The 22465-nt window shown below is 42.6% G+C and overlaps 1 long non-coding RNA gene across 1 annotated transcript in view; it reads right to left on the bottom strand.

The window, feature by feature from the left end:
• Positions 1–289: 289 nt before the first annotated feature.
• Positions 290–22465, bottom strand: part of LOC142471352 (uncharacterized) — a 35373-nt gene continuing 13197 nt past the window's right edge. The window contains exons 2-3 of the long non-coding RNA XR_012789419.1: positions 18868–18911; positions 290–3001 (exon numbers count right to left, since the gene is read on the bottom strand). This is a non-coding gene — a long non-coding RNA (uncharacterized LOC142471352). The remainder of the gene's footprint in view (positions 3002–18867; positions 18912–22465) is intronic.

Here is a 22465-nt window from a genome sequence, read left to right as displayed (position 1 = left end):
AAACCCTGCTTCTGGAAGGAGCCCTGCAGGATGTATCCAGAAAAGACTGTCCTGTGTCCTACTCCCTACAACAGGGGTGCGCAAACTTTTGAAGCTGCACCTCCCCTGCCTGCTGTCCCTGGTTCTCGCGCCCCTCTTACCTCTGTTCCCTGTGTCAAATGACGTCACGAGTGTCACGGGAGACCAGGTTTATTAACACCTTTTTATACCGGGATCATTGATTGAGCAAAGCAAAAAGGTAGAATAAATTGTAATTTATTTCAGGAAAAGACATGCACACAATGTAAAACAATTTACAAGGTTAACACACGGGGAACGGGGCTAACGAATAAATCTATCCTTAAAATGAAATTCGCAAAAATGACCTCTGTAATAGCCCTTCTCCTTGACCGGTAGGTACTCCAAAAAGTCCTGGAACTGATTTCGGCATGCAATGCCAACCGTGACCACTACATTTTCAAAAGAAGAACTTTTTTGAGTTGAAAATCCTTGAAGCTGGCTCGCGTCTATTCAGTACAGAGCATCTTTGAATTTGCCGCTGTTGGTTTGGCGCTTGGAATCTGCGCTCCTGATTGACTGTAAGCCCTCTTAAGGGTTTCAGGCTCTCATTCACCAACCTCTACAGCCTATCAGAGCGTGGGAATTTCCCCGCAGCCAATTACCAATTTGTCGGTATTGTAAAGCCGGGTGGGCACCTTTTCTCAGTCTGTAAAGGGGCATGCGCCAACCTGGCACACCTGCCTCTTTGCATACTGAGCCCAGCCACTGTCCAGGCTCCACAGAGTCTGGGGTAGGGAAAATGGTGGCCGGATAGCCCTGTGAGTCCAGGATGTGTGTACTCATGCAGAACTGCAGTACCGCTCCTGTTCTAACACCTTGGCATCCCTGAGGCTTTCCTGACTTCTGACAGACAGAGGCACCAAGCTTGGTAGCCATTTGGTCTGCTCGGAATTCATGACTTAGAAATCCCACAGTTCATTTACAGGTTACCAGTACATATACCTATTAAATATAATCCTTTAATAAAATATACTGTGTCCTGTCTTATGTGTGGTAAAATCTATAAGTCCCTGTTCTGGTGTCAGGGATGGAGTGAGTGTATATATCACCTACGCTCACTAGTCTCATACTTGGCACACTTTTTGCAACTTTTAAAACTTTTACACACACAAACCACTCTCAGCTTTATTACTTTGCTGGAGTGCCCCCTGAACCCCTAAACTAGGTGCAGGATATCTGGGCATGTATCTGGGTACCACTCTTTATACTAGGGACCCCTCTGTCTACTAGGGACCCCGTGGGTGATCACAGGTATACATTAACCCCTTCAGGCCCGGTTACCTTGTCTGGATGATGCTGCAGTAGGAATCCTGGCGGTGAGTCGTAATAACACTTTCAGAGTCAGAGTTTGCCCGGAGCAATGTGCTTGGCTGGGTCCAACAATCTCACTCGATTCCCGGATCCAATTCCTGAGGTATTCCATAACTCTGGAACCCCGATACATAGCCACAGTCTGTAAAGATTTTCTCTGACAAACCCACTCTGAAACTAACAGCCTAGAAATCTCCCGGTCCCAGCACCCCAGGAAAGGCAAAACACACATAATTCTTTATTGTCGCATAATTTGCACACCGGCGCTATAATGCATTTAGGACATCTGGGTCCAAGAGCTGACACTCTACAACCCCAACACATGGATTAGGGGTAACCAAGCGGGCAGAACCTTTATTAGTGAGCCTGGTTAACCCCTTCACCGTTACAACGGGGTCATGTCACATCATGTCACGTGACCCCACGGGTCATTTGACGTCGCGTTGCCATGGCGACGGGTGTCAAATGACAATGCGGGGTCATGTGACGTCACGACACATGAACTCGCAGCGTCATTTTATGCCACATTGCCATGGCAACGCATCAGCAGACTTCTGAATCTCGGTAAGTAATAGGTTGCAGAAGCCTCATGCGATCCCCCCGCATTCATTTAAATGCCATGGGGAAGAGCACGGTGCCTCTACAACCACCACACACCCCTACAAAAATCTCCCACCCCGCCGGGGGGCGCGCTCCCCAGTTTGCACACCGCTGCCCTACAACATCACAGCGACTCAATCCTCCTGAGAACCAACAGGTGAGCACCACAGTACCACTAACATCACAGTATCTGCAAATCTCCCTTAGGACGGGGTTAGGGGTGTAACACAAGGATTAGGTTTATGGGATTAACATTATCACTGATTGTCTATTGGAGTGATTTAAGATACACCCACGAATACGATGACCTCATTTTCCCGAGTGGTAATTAGTTATCACCCCTTTCACCTCTATCATGTAAAGCAGTTCACTTTAGTCATATATATATAAGGTGCATTGTATGCACACCACTTTATCTTGACAAAGGTTAGTGTATTTGACCAAAATGTAAATTATTGTTGATTAAACTTTTGTTTGTATGAAGCCCTCTGGAGTGCAGATTCCTTCTTGTCTGTGAAGGATGTGTTCCAGGTTAAACCATTGACAGCACCAGTCAGTAAAGCAAAACTGTTTCTCACATTCGTTGTATGTTGTTGCATCAGTTGGGTCATCACATGGTAATGACAGATACTGTTGCGTGATATCTTGCTGAAAAAACAATTTATATTATTGTATGTGGAACACTGCATTCCGATCAGCTGGTACTAACACTACAGAATGGCTTCATCATACTCCTCCGGACATCAATGTGCTGATGATGGCCCACCAGCTGAAGGAGCTCTTGAAGGAGCAGGTGAGGGAGCTGGTGGTGCAGCAGGTGAGGGGGCTCGTGGTGCAGCAGGTGAGGGAGCCGGTGGTGCAGTAAATGAGGGAGCTGGAGGTGTAGCAGGTGAGGGAGCTGGTCATGCATACTCCTCTTCAGGCACCTCAGGGAGTGTTAAGATTACTGTTTCATCCTCTTGCAGCTCGGAAACATGTGGTTCATTCAAGGATCTTTCAAGCTAAATAGATGGGTGAGTGCGTGATGGTCCTTCGAAAAAGGTAAATAATAGATAGAAATTCAGTTCAAGTCTTTGGGTACATATAGACTATAGAATTTCTGTGGATAAATATACATTTCTGAACATGTTAAGATCCTTTTAATAAGTGTATTAATATGATTATCTAAATATTATCTGCCATACTGTAAGTATAGTAACAAGAGTTTATTCGGGTGTTCTAATAGGGAGTACGTAACATTACTATGGGGATTAAATATACAATGAATTACTTTATAGTTATTGTTCAATTACTTTAATGTGTAAGACATGGACTGGAATATACTTGAAGAATATGAGATCTTTAGTTTAGGCATGTCTCATATAGCTTATTGCGAGAACTACCTTGCATATGTATGTGTGAGTGACTTTGGCGTTGCAGTATTTGCTAAGTGGTGCAATTTATACAAGTCAAAAGACACCTTAAGGTCTATTTAAGTGTCTTCTGATGCTGCAAGGTGTCTTATGGAATAGCACAGCTTAGTAAAGATGCCCCTAAGCAGCACAGCTGGACCGTGTTGTGTATGTCGTGTTTGGCCCAGTAATGTTTATGTATTCTTTGTCTTACCCTAATTTTGATGGACTTACAGATGCAGCGGCCATTATTCGAACATATCACGCGTTGTATACCTTGGAATACCCATGTCATGGCGCGTCATTACCGCGTGCAGAAAATGGCATGTACTGTACACATTACGATTCATTCATTTCTGCCACGGAAATGCAAAATATTGCACCCAAAGAAACCGGAATCCATGAAATTCAAACAAAGCAACCACGTGATTGGCCGCGTGGAGTACAGCAGCGCACACGAAAACGGCTCTGTGATATGTTCTAATAACGTCCGCTGCATTTGTAATGTAACAGAGTACCACATAGTCTGTCAGTAGTCTCAAATCTCATACCTGTGTAAATAGCATTCCCTCAATGGAATAGATGCATTTAATATCCTACATGATTTCACTGTTTAGTAATCTGTTTCTTCTTCCCATTTCTATTTGTACAACACACCCTACTGTTGAAGAGTTGAACTCCAACCACCAACTCAGCAATGAGAACTGTAACCCAGCCTATATTCCCCTTTTTTTACTATATAGTTTTGTGGATTTTGAAACATGTGACAAGGAATGGGGCAAAGCACTGTATGTTTACCAATGTAGTGTAATTATCATGTTTTTGTAATATGGAAAACAGTTCTATATTCTGTAGTTCTCTTGATCCACTGTGCTATCAGTATTGTATACCATCATATGTGCCACTGTGCCATCAGTATTGTATACCGTCATATGTGCCACTGTGCCATCAGTATTGTATACCGTCATATGTGCCACTGTGCCAACAGTATTGTATACCGTCATATGTGCCACTGTGCCATCAGTATTGTATACCGTCATATGTGCCACTGTGCCATCAGTATTGTATACCGTCATATGTGCCACTGTGCCATCAGTATTGTATACCGTCATATGTGCCACTGTACCATCAGTATTGTAAACCATCATATGTGCCACTGTGCCATCAGTATTGTATACCATCATATGTGCCACTGTGCCATCAGTATTGTATACCATCATATGTGCCACTGTGCCATCAGTATTGTATACCATCATATGTGCCACTGTGCCATCAGTATTGTATACCATCATATGTGCCACTGTGCCATCAGTATTGTATACCATCATATGTGCCACTGTGCCATCAGTATTGTATACCATCATATGTGCCACTGTGCCATCAGTATTGTATACCATCATATGTGCCACTGTGCCATCAGTATTGTATACCATCATATGTGCCACTGTGCCATCAGTATTGTATACCATCATATGTGCCACTGTGCCATCAGTATTGTATACCATCATATGTGCCACTGTGCCATCAGTATTGTATACCATCATATGTGCCACTGTGCCATCAGTATTGTATACCATCATATGTGCCACTGTGCCATCAGTATTGTATACCATCATATGTGCCACTGTGCCATCATTATTGTATACCATCATATGTGCCACTGTGCCATCAATATTGTATACCATCATATGTGCCACTGTGCCATCAGTATTGCTGCATTGGCCTGAAATTCATCGCTGAACATGGAGTTGTACTGTAGGTCTGCCTGGGTTCATGAAGTTATTTTTTTATGTTTCGTCTTGGAGACAGAATTATCTCCGATTTAGTTTTGTGGGAAATTTTCCTTTTTTGGCAACAAACCAGTATAATAAAGTGTTGAGATTTATGAGCCTGAAAGACTCGTGGGACTCAAGAAGTTACTTCTATATAGTGACTGGTTTTATTACTTAATTTGTCACATTCACCAACTGAAGTTATTTGAGGCCGGCTATAAACATTTACTTCATAGTGCAATTCAAACCCCCAGAAATACAGATAGAGCATTTTATTTTATATTTAACAATATGTTTAATTTTATTCAACTCCCTTAAATAAACATGCTGGCATATATAGTAGCTATGTATAAATGTTAGGCTATAGATGTGTGTGTGTGTGTGCGTGTGCGTGTGTGTGCGTGTATGTATATATATATATATATATATAGTGATGCCCACATCACATTGCAGTCTCTTTTAGTCCCAATTTAAGGCAGGAAACACTGTATTTCTCTATATGGGGTTTATTTACAGGGATTATATCATACACCAACAGGCCAGCCATCCCTTTAAGTCCAAACAAAACATATAAAAGAACACCTATTCCCTTTAGGGAAAGCGAACTACACCGTAGCTTTCGCCCTCACTAGTTGGATGGCCATCTAAGCTGGTTCCCACCCCCAAAACATGCCCTGGCATAGGCAACAATGTATACAGTCTCTGCACACAGTAATAAAGCGTTTTGCTAATCTGTTAGTCCTTTGGAGCAGACGTCCCACTTCAGTGCGGTCTCTCATCCTTCCTAGGGGAACTCGGCCCCATGTGAGCTCAGAGAAACTCTCCTCTGTGTGTGAGAGAGAGAGAGAATGCGATTTATGACTTGGGTGTTAAATAGTCCCTGAATGTTAGTGATGTAAGAGTGTGTGTGTGTATGTATGGAAATTTAAATTTATAAAGCGCCCACAGTATACAGCGCTTTACAAAATGTGTGTGGGGAGTGGGAGTGTATACCAATGGTGTGAGTAGGTGTGGAAATGTTATAGGGTGTTGCATTACTAAAAGTGTGTGTAGATATTATGTGGTCCCTATTGGTCTATAGGGATGTAATTACATAGAGTTTGTGTATGTGTAAGAGGCAGCTGTTTGTACAATCATATAGCGCAGTATGTATAGACATGGCCTTTAGCACTAATGGGATGAGAGCTCTCTTGTGTCAGTAGTGACTCATGAAACTGCGGTCTCGGTTTAGGCCACCGCTAAGTGTCCTGAACAGTTGCATAAATTTGTATTCATGCAACCGTCTCTCTTTCGGTGTTCTAAAATTACCTTTGGGTATGGCCACCTTCAGATCGTTCATCTTATGGCTAGAATCAGAGAAATGTTAACCGACAGGACTGTCTCTTGTTCAGCGTGTGATGTTGTGGTTTTTCAGATTCATTCTCTTGTTTAGCCCCTTTCCCAACTCACCTATGCAGTAGCTGTCCCCTGGGCATTTCATGCACATGATAAGGTACACGACATTGCTGGAGGAACAGGTGACACTTCCTCTGATTTTGTATTCCAGATTCCTGTGTGGTATTTGTATTGTGCCCGCTGTGTGGAGCATTGCACGGGTTTTGCATCTTGCGTCCTGGCATGGTCTTGTCCCGCATTCAGTTATTCAAAAAGTGTAAAACGCTGTATACACTGTGGTCTCTCCACTTATTAACATTTACATACCTACATACACACACACTCCCACACACCTGTGTGGTGTACGATTTATGGCTGGAGGTGTTGAATGGTCCCTGAGTGTGAGGCGTGTGTGTGTGTGTGTGTGTCTGTGTCTGTGTCTGTGTCTGTGTCTGTGTGTGTGTCTGTGTGTGTGTGTGTGTGTGTGTGTGTGTGTGTGTGTGTGTGTGAATGGGAATAAGTGGATAGCCCACAGTGTATACAGCGCTTTACACCTTTTGTAAAGTGCTGTATACACTATGGGCTCTTTATTTCTTTATATTTACATACTTACATACACACACACTCTTACATCACTCACATTCAGGGACTATTTAACACCTCTAGTCATAAATCGCACACTACACAGGGGGGAGGGATGGGCTCTAGTCACATTCCAAGATGGACTGTATATGTATACGTTCCAGCAAGGATGATGGTACAAGGACGACAGCACTCAATCATGTAATCAAATAAGATTGTATTAGAAGTAAGCAGCACAAATACAACATTTTGATCCACACAGAGGGATCTTCATCTGTTTATTGTAATCCATTTTGGGGTCTTCTATCTTCTTCTTCTGTATCTTCTTCTTCTTCTTCATTATCTGTAGCTGTATCTTCATCCATTTTCATCTTCATCTGTAACGCATTGGAATCCTATTGGTGGAGGAGTTCCTCACTTGTCGGCTTCTTGCCATCAAATAAAGCATTTATTTTAAATGGGCAAATGCACTATTATCCATATCTGGATAATAGTAACTTTGCCCATTATTGCACTGTATCTGTTATGGGGGTGGGGGGTGTATTTATTTAAAAGTATTGTACGCTGGGGTTTTTTGGGCATAGGATTGGTACCAGCGAGACCCCCAGACACCCGTGGGGACCACCCGAGGGCCCACGGACACCCATGGGGACCACCCGAGAGCCCCTGTGGGCCTCTAGCATAAAATTTTTTTAAATGATGTATGTTAGGTGGTGTAGGGGTTGTTAGGGGCACATGGAGTGGGTGGGTAGTACATATTGCAATGTTTATTGGGGGCAATTGCCCCCAATAAACCTGCTATTGTTCCTTAACCCCTTTATTGTCTTAGCAGATAGCCGCTAAGGTAATGAGCTGCTTTAATGTAATTTTTTTTAATACTGTGCGGGAGCTGGTGGTCTCCTGAGCTGAATCGCTTTGATTACTGACTCAGGTACCCCGTGCTTCTGGAGTTACAGGCCCCGGTATGGGGCATCGGATGCCTATGTCGCTGTTGGCTCGGGTTTCCTCCAACTCCACTGCTCACTCGGCTGCTGCTACTATGACGTAACTGTTGGGATTCCAGCTACGGTATCCTTGGAGGGTCAAAATGCCCTACGCGTTTCAAGACCATGTGTCTCTTCGTCAGGCGTGTCTCTTCTCTGACAAAACCCTGAGCCAACAGCTACAGTACAGCTGAGAGGAGCTGAGACCGAGGCAACTCCAGGATGTTGTATGCGGATGGACACCCCTGCATGCCACCACGCGGCTCAGAGTATCAAGAGACGGAGCTGACAGCTGCTACCACTGTATGAGGAGAGACAGCCAGGTGGAAAACGCACTAATAGTGGTTCTTACTTATAGGCACAAGTCCTCAGGACGGATCATAAGTAGGATTCCAATTTTAAAAATTTCTTGGAGGAGTTTATTCCATGAGGATCGTTTTTGGGTTATTACCAATGAACCCACATCCAAGCTTTTTAGCTTATGCAGCATTTTATGCGCAAGATGCCGCCCATGTGCATGACTAGGCGCACAAAGCAGCCATGAGTAGATAGGGCTCCAGAGGGACTACAGCCCCCAGAAAGCTATGGGGCAAGGCACCACATGTCACGCAACAGCCAATAGAGCTGCAGCTTCCCATGCAGAGGGAAAAGGATAAATTTGGCGCGCTGCAAGCCACGCCTGTTGGAGCTGGGACGTCAATAGGGTAGGTTATGTAGGTGCAGGTGTCATGGCACTTACACTAGGCCAGGGACCCCTGTTAGGCCCCAGCTAGGCCCCAACTCCCCTCAGCTTGTGGTTGCTGCAGAGACAGGCCAAGAGATAGGGACACTGCCCCTGTAGCTTCAGTGTGAGGGACACAGGCAGGAGCGGCTGCATCCTGGCCTTAGGTGATCTGGGACCAGATCACCCAGCTGCAATACAGAGACATTATACATGGTGGTACACTCCACACGGTACTCACCCACCGTAGAGGCGGAGGCTATGCGACAGCGCTGAATCAGTGGATCCTCATCTTCCACCATACCCGGGTGCAGGAGAGCCTGGGCAGGTACAACAAGTGCACCAACCATACACTTTAGTGGGCAGCATTGTACAACACTTTTGGGTGAAACTAATTACTCGTGGACATCAGGGTGTTTGGGTGCCCGAGGGCCCCTATGTACTTTGGGGATTGCGTATCCAGTGTGTGGCACAAAAAGGGTGTTGAAGGGGACAGTCGTGCGTGACCAGGTGGTTGTATGTATACGTTTAAGAGATCTGTGTAGTAAAACTGTTATACTAACCAAAATGTTTTTTGTTACATGGGGTTCCTGTAATGGGGTCATTCCACGTAGTAGAATCCCGTACAGGTGGAGGTGCTACCGATCATCGACTCAGGTACACCCCAGGTTCCCAGCAGCGGAGGCTCAGGCCTCCTGTGAGTCACAGGTATTGCACCCTACACACACCGTAGCTACACATCTCCCAGGGGGTGAGGGGAAAGTGCGGTATATATATATATATATATATATATATATATATATACACACACACACATAACTGTGTAAGTCTGTTGGTTACAAAAGGGCAACAATGAAGCACAAAACAAAACATATTTATCAAAGAAAATTATTCTTATCAAAAGCACTTTTCCTTTAATACATATGTTTTTCAGCCTTTGATAAATAGATGCATTTGTCTACCTAAACATATCTAAACATTTAAATTATTTTATTTATTTTCCAGCATTTCCTACACTTTAACCTGTGTATCGAGCCAATGGGAACTGATGAGAGGGACTAAGAGGGTGAGAACTAAGAAGAATATAACACGAATTCCAATAACAATGATTGTTGTGATATTTTCAACCTAAACCTGGGCTGATGCATTTTCATGTAACATTTTATAATTTGGCCACTGCCTATATCTGAACAAATGCAAGAACAGAATGCTTATTTTAACCATGAATGATTGAATCAAATTGAAAGGTTTTTTTTTCTTTGGAACCGTTGCTGCACAATATTTATTCCCAGGTTTGTAACTAAATCTTCTTATAATGCGTATAAATATTGGATTGTCTTTCATCTCAGTCAAGCTTTAAAAGGGAATGCAAGCTGCTATCTTGTGGGAATGATTACAATGATATAATAACATGTAGTATATTTAAAAGTTCACTAAACTCTTAGGTCACTTAAAATACGCAAAGATTATATGGAAAGTCTTGGTTTCCCATTAAGTGACCTACAGTATCTGCCTGCATATTGCTATAGTGATCTCTGTGACATACTGAAGAAATTGCTCAAATTTGCCAAACATTTAATTTAAAAAGTAGACTAAAGAAACTTTTGGCGACTTCATCGTTTTCTCATGTTATTTTGGCTACATTTTTTTTGTACTCTTAATCATTGTTATGTTCTGTGATTGTACAATTGATCCAGCTGAGACGTTCCTAACAAAAATAATGGCAAAGACTCACACAACACATAAAACTGCACATTTTGACCCGTATTTACTAAGCAGTCTCCTGCCATCAGTTTGGGGACCAGCGCACCAGTTATTAGACGTGTGCTCTGTAGGAAATGGAGAAAATGGAGAAACATAATCAGAGGTTCTTTTTCAAGTCACCTTTTTATTTCCAGGAGACAATACAAAAAATATTGTATTGTATGTCTTTATTAATATAGCGCCATTAATGTACATAGCGCTTCACAGTAGTAATTGGTAGGTAGGGAGACCGTACAGAGACAGTAGGAGCGAATTCTGGTAAGTATGACGTTTCATGACACAAATGGCCTACAGTATCTTCAGAAGTTTTGTGCTCTAAATATTTGGTGTGGCCACATTGATGGGTACAAGCCCCCATAATTGAATAAATGCACTTTTGTATAACTTTTGGTTATTTCTGTTACGAGACACCTTCTAGCGCTAGAAGACACTGCCCATTCACTTGAATGCCTCCACTTCACTGCCACTTGATTTCCTCTGGCAACTCCCTTTTGTCTGATGTCACTGTGTGATCAGTCAATGGTTTGTGGCCGACTATTTGGGATTGTACCTTTAACATGCAGTTGTGTTCAATCCTGCCCCCCAATATTATATTACATGGTAGTCCTTACTACAATTTAATTAAAAACATTAGAACCAACAGGTCACAGTTCAGTGACAGCTACCATTGCAATTAAATAGGGTCACACCCCAACAGCAAACCCATAGAAAGTATTAGGGTGCCGAAAGACACTTTATTTCCTATTCACTTCCTCTCTTAGGGCACTAGTTTCAGCTGTTCTTATATATTTTATCTGAGTACTTTAGGAGTCATATCAAATTCATAAATAATTTTGATGTATTCTGCTTTGTTTCTTTCTGGCCACCATTGTCACTTCCACCTAAGTGTGTTAGGTGTGGGGAGTAGTCCTAGAGCTGCAATCAAGTGGCTCCCCCCTCCCACCAGAGTGTGAAAAACTTCTTAGCTGCACTTATGAGTTTGAGACGCTATACAATTTATATTTTTATTATAATATAAGGGGGTTAATGCACTGCCCTCTCAGGTCGGTGGGCTCCTATCGCCAAAACAGGTTCCCACTGGTTCAATTTATAATATATGTACAATCTTTCCAAGACTTACCCTTGAGAAAGCTGTCCACGCGAAACGTACGTTGGGTAGTCCTGCTAGTTTTAACAGGAACATTCTCCTCAACAGCCGCTGGTCAGCAGCTCTCCCATACTCGTGAACCTGCAATTTGTCTACATGGATTCTGACACTCACCTACTTCTAACTCGGTTCTGAGAACTCACATCCAACATTAGGATTACAGTGTTTTTAGAGTTCAGGGTCATTTGTTAGGGTATACCCTCCCTCCCGAAAAGCAAGATTCAGCTCAATTCACTGCAGCAGCATCAACAAGCAGAGGCGGGTCTGTGTACCTTCCAACCGCTCCTTCTCTGTAGCTAGTATTGATCACATTAGTTGCAGTGAATCCAAGTTCCAGTACTTCTGACTACTGGTGCATATACTTACTGGATTATGAGTACTGCCACTAATCTTTTATCCTGCCTGTCACAATTTAGACACATTAATACAGCAGCAGCTGGAATTTTCCACTGGAGTATGCAGCAGTCCACCATTGCTCACACATAGCGAGACCTCCACTCAGAGGGACAGTTTTTTTCTCTGCAAAATAACAAAGATACGCTCTTTCCTCTGATGCTCGACTACTAAAACTCTAACACAGACCCTCATTCTCTCCAGTCTTGATTACTGTAACCTCCTGCTGTCCGCCCTTCCTGCCTCTCACCTGTCTCCCCTACAATCTATCCTAAATGCTACTGCCAGAATCACTCTACTCTTTCCTAAATCTGTCTCAGCATCTCCCCTGCTGAAATCCCTCTCTTGGCTTCCTATAAAATCCCGGATCTCACACACTCAATTCTCCTCCTCACTTTTAAAGCTTTACACTCTTCTGCTCCTCCTTACATCTCAGCCCTAATTTCTCGCTATGCACCATCCTGACACTTGCGTTCTGCTCAAGGATGTCTTCTCTCTACCCCCTTTTGTATCTAAAGCCCTCTCCCGCCTTAAACCTTTCTCACGGACTGCCCCACCCCTCTGGCATGCCCTTCCTCTCAATACCCGACTACCACCCTCTCTATCCTCCTTTAAGACCCTCCTTAAAACATACCTGCCTAAGGAAGCATATGAGTAGCTGCATGGCTGTTAATTTACACCTCATACATAAACATTGGCCCCTTGCAGACGCACTTACCAGATTGTCCTCCTACTGTCTCTGTATGTTCTTCCTACCAACAAATTAGATTGGAAGCTCTTCAGAGCAGGGACTCCTTTTCCTAAATCTTACTTTTATGTCTGAAGCACTTTTATTCCCTTTCCCAAGATTGTCCACTTCATATGCTACATCCACTTGAAGGGACAATCCTGACTAGGATGAATGTGAACAAAGCACAGCGGCATGTTTAGTACAGTAGGTTCAATGTTGTTGATTAACATCTTTACAAAACATTGGACAAGTATACAAAAATACTTTCTAAAGTTTTAACATCATGGATGTAAACAACAACTTTTTAGGGTTTTTATGATCTTTAATAATTGTCTTTTATTGATGACTGTTTGCCAGACCTCAATGCCCCGAGTAAATTATTAGCTTGGCTCTGTCTTTTGTTTGCAAAGTAATTATGGAGCCACCACTGGTCAAACAGATAAACAGAGCCACCGACAAGTGGAGGAGAGCTGTTTGAGACTGATGCCTGAAGGGGATTGATGTCCTGGGTGTGGGGTCTGAAGGGCCCATCTATGTCCCACCTCTGCATGGACAATAAGCCTGGCCTCCACCTCCAATCAACAGTTAAAGCCAGGGCAGCTACCACAGCTAATAGATTGGGCCCTGTCTCCCTTCACTGCCAAGCATATCCACCCACCCTGTTCAACAGGTTGGCCAAAGCCTCTCCCACTAAACAAGTTGGGGCCCGGTTCAGGCAAGGAATCCTGGGATTGTACATTCTTCTTAGTGGGCCTGCAGATAAACAAAAGTATCTGATGTGCTTTAATCCAGTGTTCCAGACGAAAAGTGATACACATTCATTTTTCACAACTTGTTTTTATTTATTATGACTGTAACAGGGACTTATGCCTGTTAAAATAAAGCAGCCTCAGAGCTCTGAGAATCTAACAGCGAGATAGTGTAACGCTCGGCCTGCCGACAAGCCAGACGAGACCCCGGGACTGAGGTGGAAAGGAGAAATACCACACACCTAACAGTAAATGGGGGCACGGCCGGAGTGTGGAAGTAGCGTAGTTGGTCCAGGGAACAAAAATAGAAAGAGTACCGTACTTGCCAACTCCAGCGTAGAATGGTAAAGTCCATAAGCCAATGGTCAAGGTGTATGGAGAGCAGCGTGGTAGAGTGTCCGTAAGCCTGGGTCGTGGAGTGTAGAGAGCAGTGTAGTAGAGGTCCGTAAGCCGTGTCCAAGGGATGTAGAAGACTGCAAGGTAGAGAGTCCAAAGCCAAATCCAAAGGGTTCCAGAGAGCAGCATAGTCAAAGTCCAAAGCCAAGGGTCAAAATCCAGGGAGGTCAGCAGAGAATCCAGAGACAGGAACAGGGACTGAAACACAAGAAAGCCAGGCAGAAGCAGGCAGCACCAAGGTACAGTAGCTATGCAGAGCAATGTGGTAATGGCGAGGGGAGACTAAATAGTGGGCTGGGGCCTATCGAAGGAAAGGGGGGAGCGGAGGTGCGGCCCCAGGGAAGCCCCAATAGGGGAGAATAGTCTGGGGGGTGGACCTGGTGGAGCAGGGGCAGGGAAACGCGCCGATGCGCGCGCGCACCGCACCTGAGGAGATGGGGTCAGGTTCCCGGCGCCAAGAAAGGGAAGGCTGGGTCCGCGCGCGCCGTAAGTGTGACGCACGACCCAGAAGTGCGGGAGTAGCGGCGGGGGAGATGCCGAGGACCAGGGCACGCTGCCGGGGACCAGAGACAGCGGGGAGAAAAGGTAAGGAGGCGCTGGTAGCAGGAGTCCCCGCCGCGCGGGTCCTTACAGATAGGTAATTGCAGCCACTCAATTAACTAGTCTCCACCTGGACTAATGAGAGCTCTGTAAAAAGCCTCATGTGAGACACAGGAAAGGGATTCCTTAGCTCACATTTGGGCTGACATAAGGAGAAGGAGGACAGAGCAGAGTTTTCCTTAGCCCACAACTGGACTGACCTGAGGAAAATATGATGTCTTGATGCACACAGAAGGACTATATGCTGACAGCCAGACAAGGGGACAAGACCTCTATACTTGGATACAGAGAGTGCCATACCACACAAGGATGCTGACCTAGGAGAACAGAGAGGCCTTCCCCTACAGCTACAACAACAGAAACAGATAAGAGACTTTCATATTGGACTGTTGTGTGTATGTATATATGTATGTATATATGACTAACACAAACAAAGAGTAGCGCTAAAGTGTGTGATAAAATATAGTGTTAGTGAGCATGTGTGCATACATGTGATAAATATCAATAATTTAAATAAACCAAATAATATATGTAACACCAAAATGCATAAAAATGAAAACAAAATTGTGAAGTGGAGATGAAAAGTCCAGATCAGAAACCAGTCTGTATGGGGAGGCAAAGCTTCTTGAAATGATCTTGCCAGATCACAGGAATCTACAAAAAACAAGAAGACAAAACAAGCTTCATAGCATAATACTGTAAAATTAAAGGATACTTTAATGAAACAGAGATTGGTCACCAGGACCTATACTCACAATGTGGGTAAAAACACAATCGTTTGAGAAAATCTGTAAAAAGCAGCGTGTCAGCACAGATGGATGTGATAGACAGGTAGCCAGGGCCAATAGGTAGTGAAGTGGTTAACCAATGAAGAAAACAGTCCACAATATACCACTTTGATGTAGAGATGTAAATACCACCAAAGTCAAAGTTCCACCAGCCAGTGAAGTGGTATAACACTGAGCTGTCAGTAGCAGCAGCCAGATGGAGAAAATGCTGTGAATCAGGGAGCTACACAGCAATGGCGGCGCCACGAGGGATAGGAATTGAGGTAGCCGTGGGTATGTGGGAACTCCAAATAGTAACACACAGCAAATACTAGCCTGGCCTGGCTCGGCCTTTCGTAGGTGCGTCACCGCGTGCTGACGCGTTTCGTCACAGTAAGTGACTTTCTCAAGGATAGACAGTAGCAGTAGATACCAGATTATATAGTGCCATGATGACCTATCCAAAGTGAAAACAAGCTGCAAACTATCAGTGTGTGATAATAAAGAATCCCAGGGTAATAATAACATTAAATAATGAAATACAAACGGGATAATAATAATAAGTATACAGATATATTGATGAACTGACACCTCATGATCTGGCCAAAAAATCTGAAGTTCCATGTCACCATTATACAATGAGAAATGTTTATAATTCTGTATTCAGGTATAGGGTGATTATTATTCAATCCAAAGGGTAACAAAAGAACAGAAAATGGGCCAGAAGATGAGGTGTAGGCTGTAAGGAAAAGACCACAATATTACAAACATAATTGTAAATACAGAAACTAAACTGCAGCACAGAGTAGCAAAACAAAAGAAAAATTACTAAATTAAAAAATCTATTATTAATATATAAATAAATAAATTAACATATTCTAAAATTTAAACAATGATGACCTGAAATAATTATATATATAAATAAAATATAAAATATAAAACAGGATATGGGAGCAAAGAGAAAAATGAAAGTAGGGAGGACAGATGTTTTAAACAAGAATGCTCGTGTCTATGCATTCGTTGAGTCACAGAGGAGCCAACTTGCCTAAGCAGTAAATCCAGTAGGACTCACGAATGCATGTTTTGAATCTGTCACCCCCCAGTTTAGAACTAGGGACAGATTCAATGCCTGTGATACTGAGACTAGAGGGGTCTTTAGAGTGTACCATAGAAAAGTGTTGAGAACCCCCTTAATAATAGCTCGTCGATGTTCTAAAAATCTTGTACATAGAGAATGTTTAGTACGTCCTATGTACTGGATCTTACAGGCACAGGACAAAGCATATACCACGTGTGGTAAGGCAGTCAATCCTACTCTTAATAGGGTGTACTGAACCATTTGAAAAGGAAGCAAAGGAGTTACCAGTAGTGAGATGCTTGCACGTAATGCATCTAGATCTTCCACATTTCAGACTACCAGAGGGGGGCAAATCGGAATGAGAAGCCGGGAGGATCTCTCTTAGACAACTTGGGGCCAGTTTGATTTTTGACATTGAAAGCTCTGTGGAAAACCACAGGTGCCCTAGGTGTGAGAAATTTGCTCAGATGGGGATCACACAACAACTCTTTCCAATGGCGATTAAGAATTTCAATAATTTTGTTGGAATAGCCACTTTATTTCGTGATGAATTTAACTGCATTCTTAACAGTAGAGTTATCCCGATTGTCCCATAGCACCTTGTTCGGACCATTAATTCTAGATTTACTCAACAACTCAGTTCTATTCATGGCTCTGACTTTTTTATATGACTCTTGGACTTTGTCACAATCATAACCTTTCTTTGCAAACAGGGTGATAAGTTTACCTGACTGTTCCTCAAACATGAGGTCAGAGGAGCAGTTACGTCTGAGTCTACTAAATTGGCTCAGTGGAATGTTATCGAGCCATTTAGGATGATGGCTACTATCAGCATGTAAGTACCCGTTAACTGCTACCTCTTTAAAGTGGACTCTCGTCTGTATATTATACTCATTATCGACCGAGAGTACCAAGTCCAAGAAAATAATCTCACTGGAATGTGTTTGGTGAGTAAAGACTAGTCCAAGGTTATTGTCATTAAATTTATCAAAAGCCATGTGGAGGCTCTCTTCATTTCCATCCCAAATGATCAACAAATCGTCGATATAACAACCATAGAATACCAGGCTCGCCCCCAGATCCGCATTGGACAAGATGTAATTATGTTCCCAGAACCCCATAAAGAGGTTCACATAGCTGGGGGCAAACCTGGCACCCATGGCCATTGCACATGTTTGGAGATAGGTGTCTCGAAAGAGGAAATGATTGTTGTTAAGTATAAATTTAATTAAACTGAGTAAAAAGGTACGTTGAATAGGGAGAAGTGAATGGTCCGAACATAGAAAGTGCTCTACTGCCCTCAAACCTTTGACGTGATCGATACAAGTGTATAGAGATTGTACATCACAGGTGGCCCATCTATATGTAGATTTCTACACAATGGATGAGGTGGAGTCAATGACATGTAGGGTGTCTCGAAGATATGAACGTAGTTTGACCACATATCACAGCAGTAAAAAGTGGTCAACATATCTGGACAACCCAGACATCATTGACTCCACCCCTGAAATGATGGGCCTACCTGGAGGGTTGACAAAGCATTTATGCACCTTGGGCAGGTGATAAAAAATGGGGATATGCAGATTAGGTATATAGAGATATTTAAATTCATCTTTGAGAATTTTGTCAGCTAAACCCTGTTTAAGTAATAAACAGAGTTGAGATTTATATATGTCTGTATAATATATATATAGTGCTGCTGTCTACTTTGAATACAGGTTTTTTCATCTACCACTGAGTGCTATCCTTTGTTTACTCTTGTTGAGGTGACTACTGTTATATATATATATATATATATATATGTATATATATATATATATATATATATATATGTATATATATATATATATATATGTATATATATATATATATATATATATATATATATGTATGTATGTATATATATATATATATATATATATTTATATATATATATATATATATGTATGTATGTATATATATATATATATATATATATATTTATATATATATATATATATATATATATATATATATATATATATGTGTGTGTGTGTGTGTGTGTGTGTGTGTGTGTGTGTGTGTGTGTGTGTGTGTGTGTGTGTGTGTGTATATTATATGTATATGTTTGGGGTGGTAATCAGCCTAGCTACCCACCCAGTTAGATAGAGCATATACAGTACTGTCTAGTTATTCTCCAAAGTGGAGCAGGTTTTTCTTTTATGTTTGGTGTTTACATTGGCTCAATAAATGAGTTTGGATATGCTAAATCCGTTGTGCCCTATGTTCCTTGTTCATCTATCCAGGACTGATCGCAGGCTTTCGTGCAAACACTGGAGCACCGGTAACTGTATCATTATTTTTTCTACTTTGAGGTGTGCAGCATTTCTCTCAATTGTCTACATTGTTAAAAGGACATTCAATAAAGCCTTATATCAATTTCACCCTAAAACGGTCCCCATTTGCATACCTCTGCACACGTCTCTTACAATGACCCACTATGTTGAACTGCTCCTTTAAAAGAGAAAAATGCAGATAGGTTAGTGATCCAAAGAAAGCAATATTAATATTTTTGTTGGCTTTAAAAGACATGAATTCAATGTTCAGAATAAATTTTCCTGAAGTCTGACAAGTACATACAGTTTTGCAATACTAAAATCCCCCAGGCATAAATATCTTTATTCTTTCCAGCTCAGTTTGGAAATCCATACTCAAGTTTTGTCTTCTGCAAGGAAGCCTTAAACTAAACCAGTAGCAGCACTTAAAGTGCTATTAAATAAGCAGTGATTTTTATGCTTGATGCAAGAGGTTCAAAACTTGTTAAACTATTGGCTAAATCTTTTTGGACATCCCATTTGAAATAGTTTTGCTATGTTTTTATAATGGCCTTCTCTATAAAATCACAGTGTGGTTTGATAAACAAAATTGTTTGTGGTACCCATAGCTTATGTTGTGGTGCTTTATGTAAGATCTGATTACACAATTCATATGTCAGTGGTTTGGTTACGCAACCCTGTCTCAAATATAAGGACATCTGTGAATGTTGGAGAGATAGAATGCCCTGACCAATAGGTGAAGGGCGCATCACGCCTGGGCCAAGAGGACATGGAGTGAGGAGTGAGGAGTGGGGAGAGGAGGATGAGAGAGGGCTAGGTTATTTAAAGGGCTGCTGCCATGTGATCTATCTCTCATCCCCGGACTACCTCCCCAAAAGATTCCTCTTGCCCTTGTCACTTTCAGCATTTAACAGAGCAGGAGAGGTGCCTGGAGAGGCCAGGTGCGAGGTCAGGCACCCCAGAGTCCCTCCCACAGGGTCGGCTGAGATTCCCCAACCCCCCATGGAAGCAGCGCAGTGTAAGCAGGGCCAACAGCAGAAAGGGGTAGGGGAGGTCCGAGGAGGGCCCAAGCAGGTCCTCATTGTAGGAAGGAGAAGTCGGTCCAACAGTCAGTTGGGGCCAGCTGGATGCCAGAACCACAGGCAACTGGACTGGTGCCCACTCGGGTAGGTGAAGGAAGGATTAGCGGAGGTGTTATCTTCCCAGCAGGAGGTGCCGGTCAGGCTTAAGGTTCCAGCAGGAGGGTGCTCGTATGAGGTTTGGTAAAATCCTTTCCGGGTTTTCACTTTCCGGTTTGGGATTTTGCTCTTGCTTGCCATCTGTGGCTGGATCGTCCATTTTTGTTCCTGGCAACTTCCTTTAAAAGGACAGCCCTGTTAGCAGGAAGTTGTGGAGCAAAGTCCCAGTTTCCTGCTGTGTTCATGCAACGCGTTTATGTTTTTTGTTTCTCAAGTTACCAGACCCGGCACACATACCTCGACTACCCTTGTCTTTAGCCCACCCTGACCATTGCAAGTACCTCGACTAACCTTTGATTTCAGCCTGTCTCGACCTCTGCATCCACACCGACTATGCAACTCTGCAGCCAGCCCTGACCTTCGGCTTACGACTCACTATTCTATCAGGACTCTGTCCCTCGGCTCAGGTCGGATCTTTCACCTTCCTACCTCATTCCTACGGGTCCGTTTCCTGCTTGAGACGAGCATCGTTACAGCTCGGCTGGAAGCATAAGCAGCCGAATTGCAGAGCCATCTGTAGCGGGGTCAGGGTTTCAACTGTATTTGTGCTTGTATTTATTTGGGTATGTTTTTAAACGGAATGGGCGAAAGTCGAGGGTACAATGGTCAAGAATAATGAATTAAAAGTTGAAGAACGGGGGACAAGTTTCAACGGGAGGGCAGAAAAAAGCAGAGTGGAAAATTGACAATATCTGTGTACGGTATCTAAGAAATAGGGTTCGAGGGGGTGTCTAAATAGAAGAGCGAAAATTGAAAGCAAATACGAGACAAATGAAAGGATGGAATCAGAGTGATGAGTGGGCAAGAAAGCATTGAAACAAGTAAAAATGGGATATAATTTGGATGCAGAGGTTATCAGAGTTGTGGAAAAGAGAGAGTGTGTAAGATGTGAAAAGAAGTCTGAAGCCATTATTACTTTTTAATTTTGATATCACCAATACAGCCTTATCTAGGAGGTTTAGATGCTGTGTATCAACATTCAATACTTCTTACAGTTAATCTTGAATCAGGACAAGCATTGTATTCGTCCTTCTGCAGGGACAAGCAGGCTTATAAAAGCATGGGTACAAAGACATTAAAGCTATCATGTGTAATGTGCTTTGATGATTTATAAGGTAAAGGAATTGTACATTTGTTTATACTTTATATTTCGTTTTTTGTTAGAACATCTTTGAAATCAGAATCATATAAATCAATCAAATCTTGAGTGATATAGCTATTTGTGGAGTGACTGATTACACCAACTATTTGGGACGATGGAACTTCAGCTTTGCCACAGAACCCTAAAGATTTTTCACCCAGCTTTGTAAATAAGTTCCCTGTTACTTTGAAATTTAAAGAGTAGGATTACAAATGCTTTAACGAGGGCTAGTAGCAAAGCCCCAAACAGTTGCAAGTGAAAATTACAAGTTTCAAAGATTTAAAATTGTTCCCAATAAAGTGCATATATTTATTCAACAAACGTTTACCTGTCTTGAAGTTAGAAGATCTAAAACTAGGTGATGCACATGTTAAGAGAGGAAGTCACAGTTTGATTCATCCCTAAAACAAGTGTTTTTAAAACGTTGTTTAAAAGTCACTGCGTGTCCTTAAATGTACCTTATTGTGTCACCTCCTTCCGTTCGGGTATTTCATGTTTGTATTTGTAAACATACTATTTGATTTCCAGACGCCACTGAGATCACTAACATTACATTACTCCAGCCTTACGGATGTTGGGGTTAATGTATCAAGCTTCTAAAAATGTGCCTTGACGCAAATTAAACATTAAGCTTTTTTCATTGTTCTTATCTACAGTAAATCATCAGGTGACTTCTTATTGCACACAAGAGAGCATCTAGCACTAGGGCTTTGCAATGAGGTTGCAAACCAGGTGAAATTGGCCCCTTTTTAGTTGCAGAAATAGCTAAGGCTCAGTCAGGGTTTGCAGACGATTCCCGCGCATTATCTCAATGTACATTGCATTTCTATTTATATGCTACAGTGTCTGCAAAATTCTCTCAAATTACTAGATTTGTTTGCAAAATGTTCTAAAATTGTTAACACAGATATAATTAGGGCACACACCATGTTTCACTTACTGACTGGCGATATTTCACTGAAAGCTTACTAACTTGGCAAAATGATTTGCCTTTGGAGTGGTGACGTCATCTGATGCGCTACACGTTGCCCCGCCCCCTGATCCCAGACGTTTGTGGGTTCCCCTGCTCACCTGTTTGCCGGCAGAAACATCATCCACAGCACGCTGAGTGTGCTGATCTGCGCCATTTGAGTTTTTCTCTCCTTCCCCAATTCCTCTCATTTTCTCTGCTCCCCATGCCTCTTATTTTCTCTCCCACCTCCCCCAGTCCCTCTCATTATCTCACCCCACCGTTCCTCTCATTTTCTCTCCCCCCTGTTCCTTTCATTTTCTCTCCCCACTGTTCCTTTCCTTTTCTCTCCCCACTGTTCCTCTCATTTTCTCTCCCCCCGTCCTTCTCATTATCTCTCCCTC

Source organism: Ascaphus truei, chromosome 1 (assembly GCF_040206685.1).
Source record: "Ascaphus truei isolate aAscTru1 chromosome 1, aAscTru1.hap1, whole genome shotgun sequence".
Taxonomy (NCBI): domain Eukaryota; kingdom Metazoa; phylum Chordata; class Amphibia; order Anura; family Ascaphidae; genus Ascaphus; species Ascaphus truei.
The sequence above is the reverse complement of the archived record's forward strand: the minus strand, read 5'-3'. Positions and strand labels throughout refer to the sequence as shown.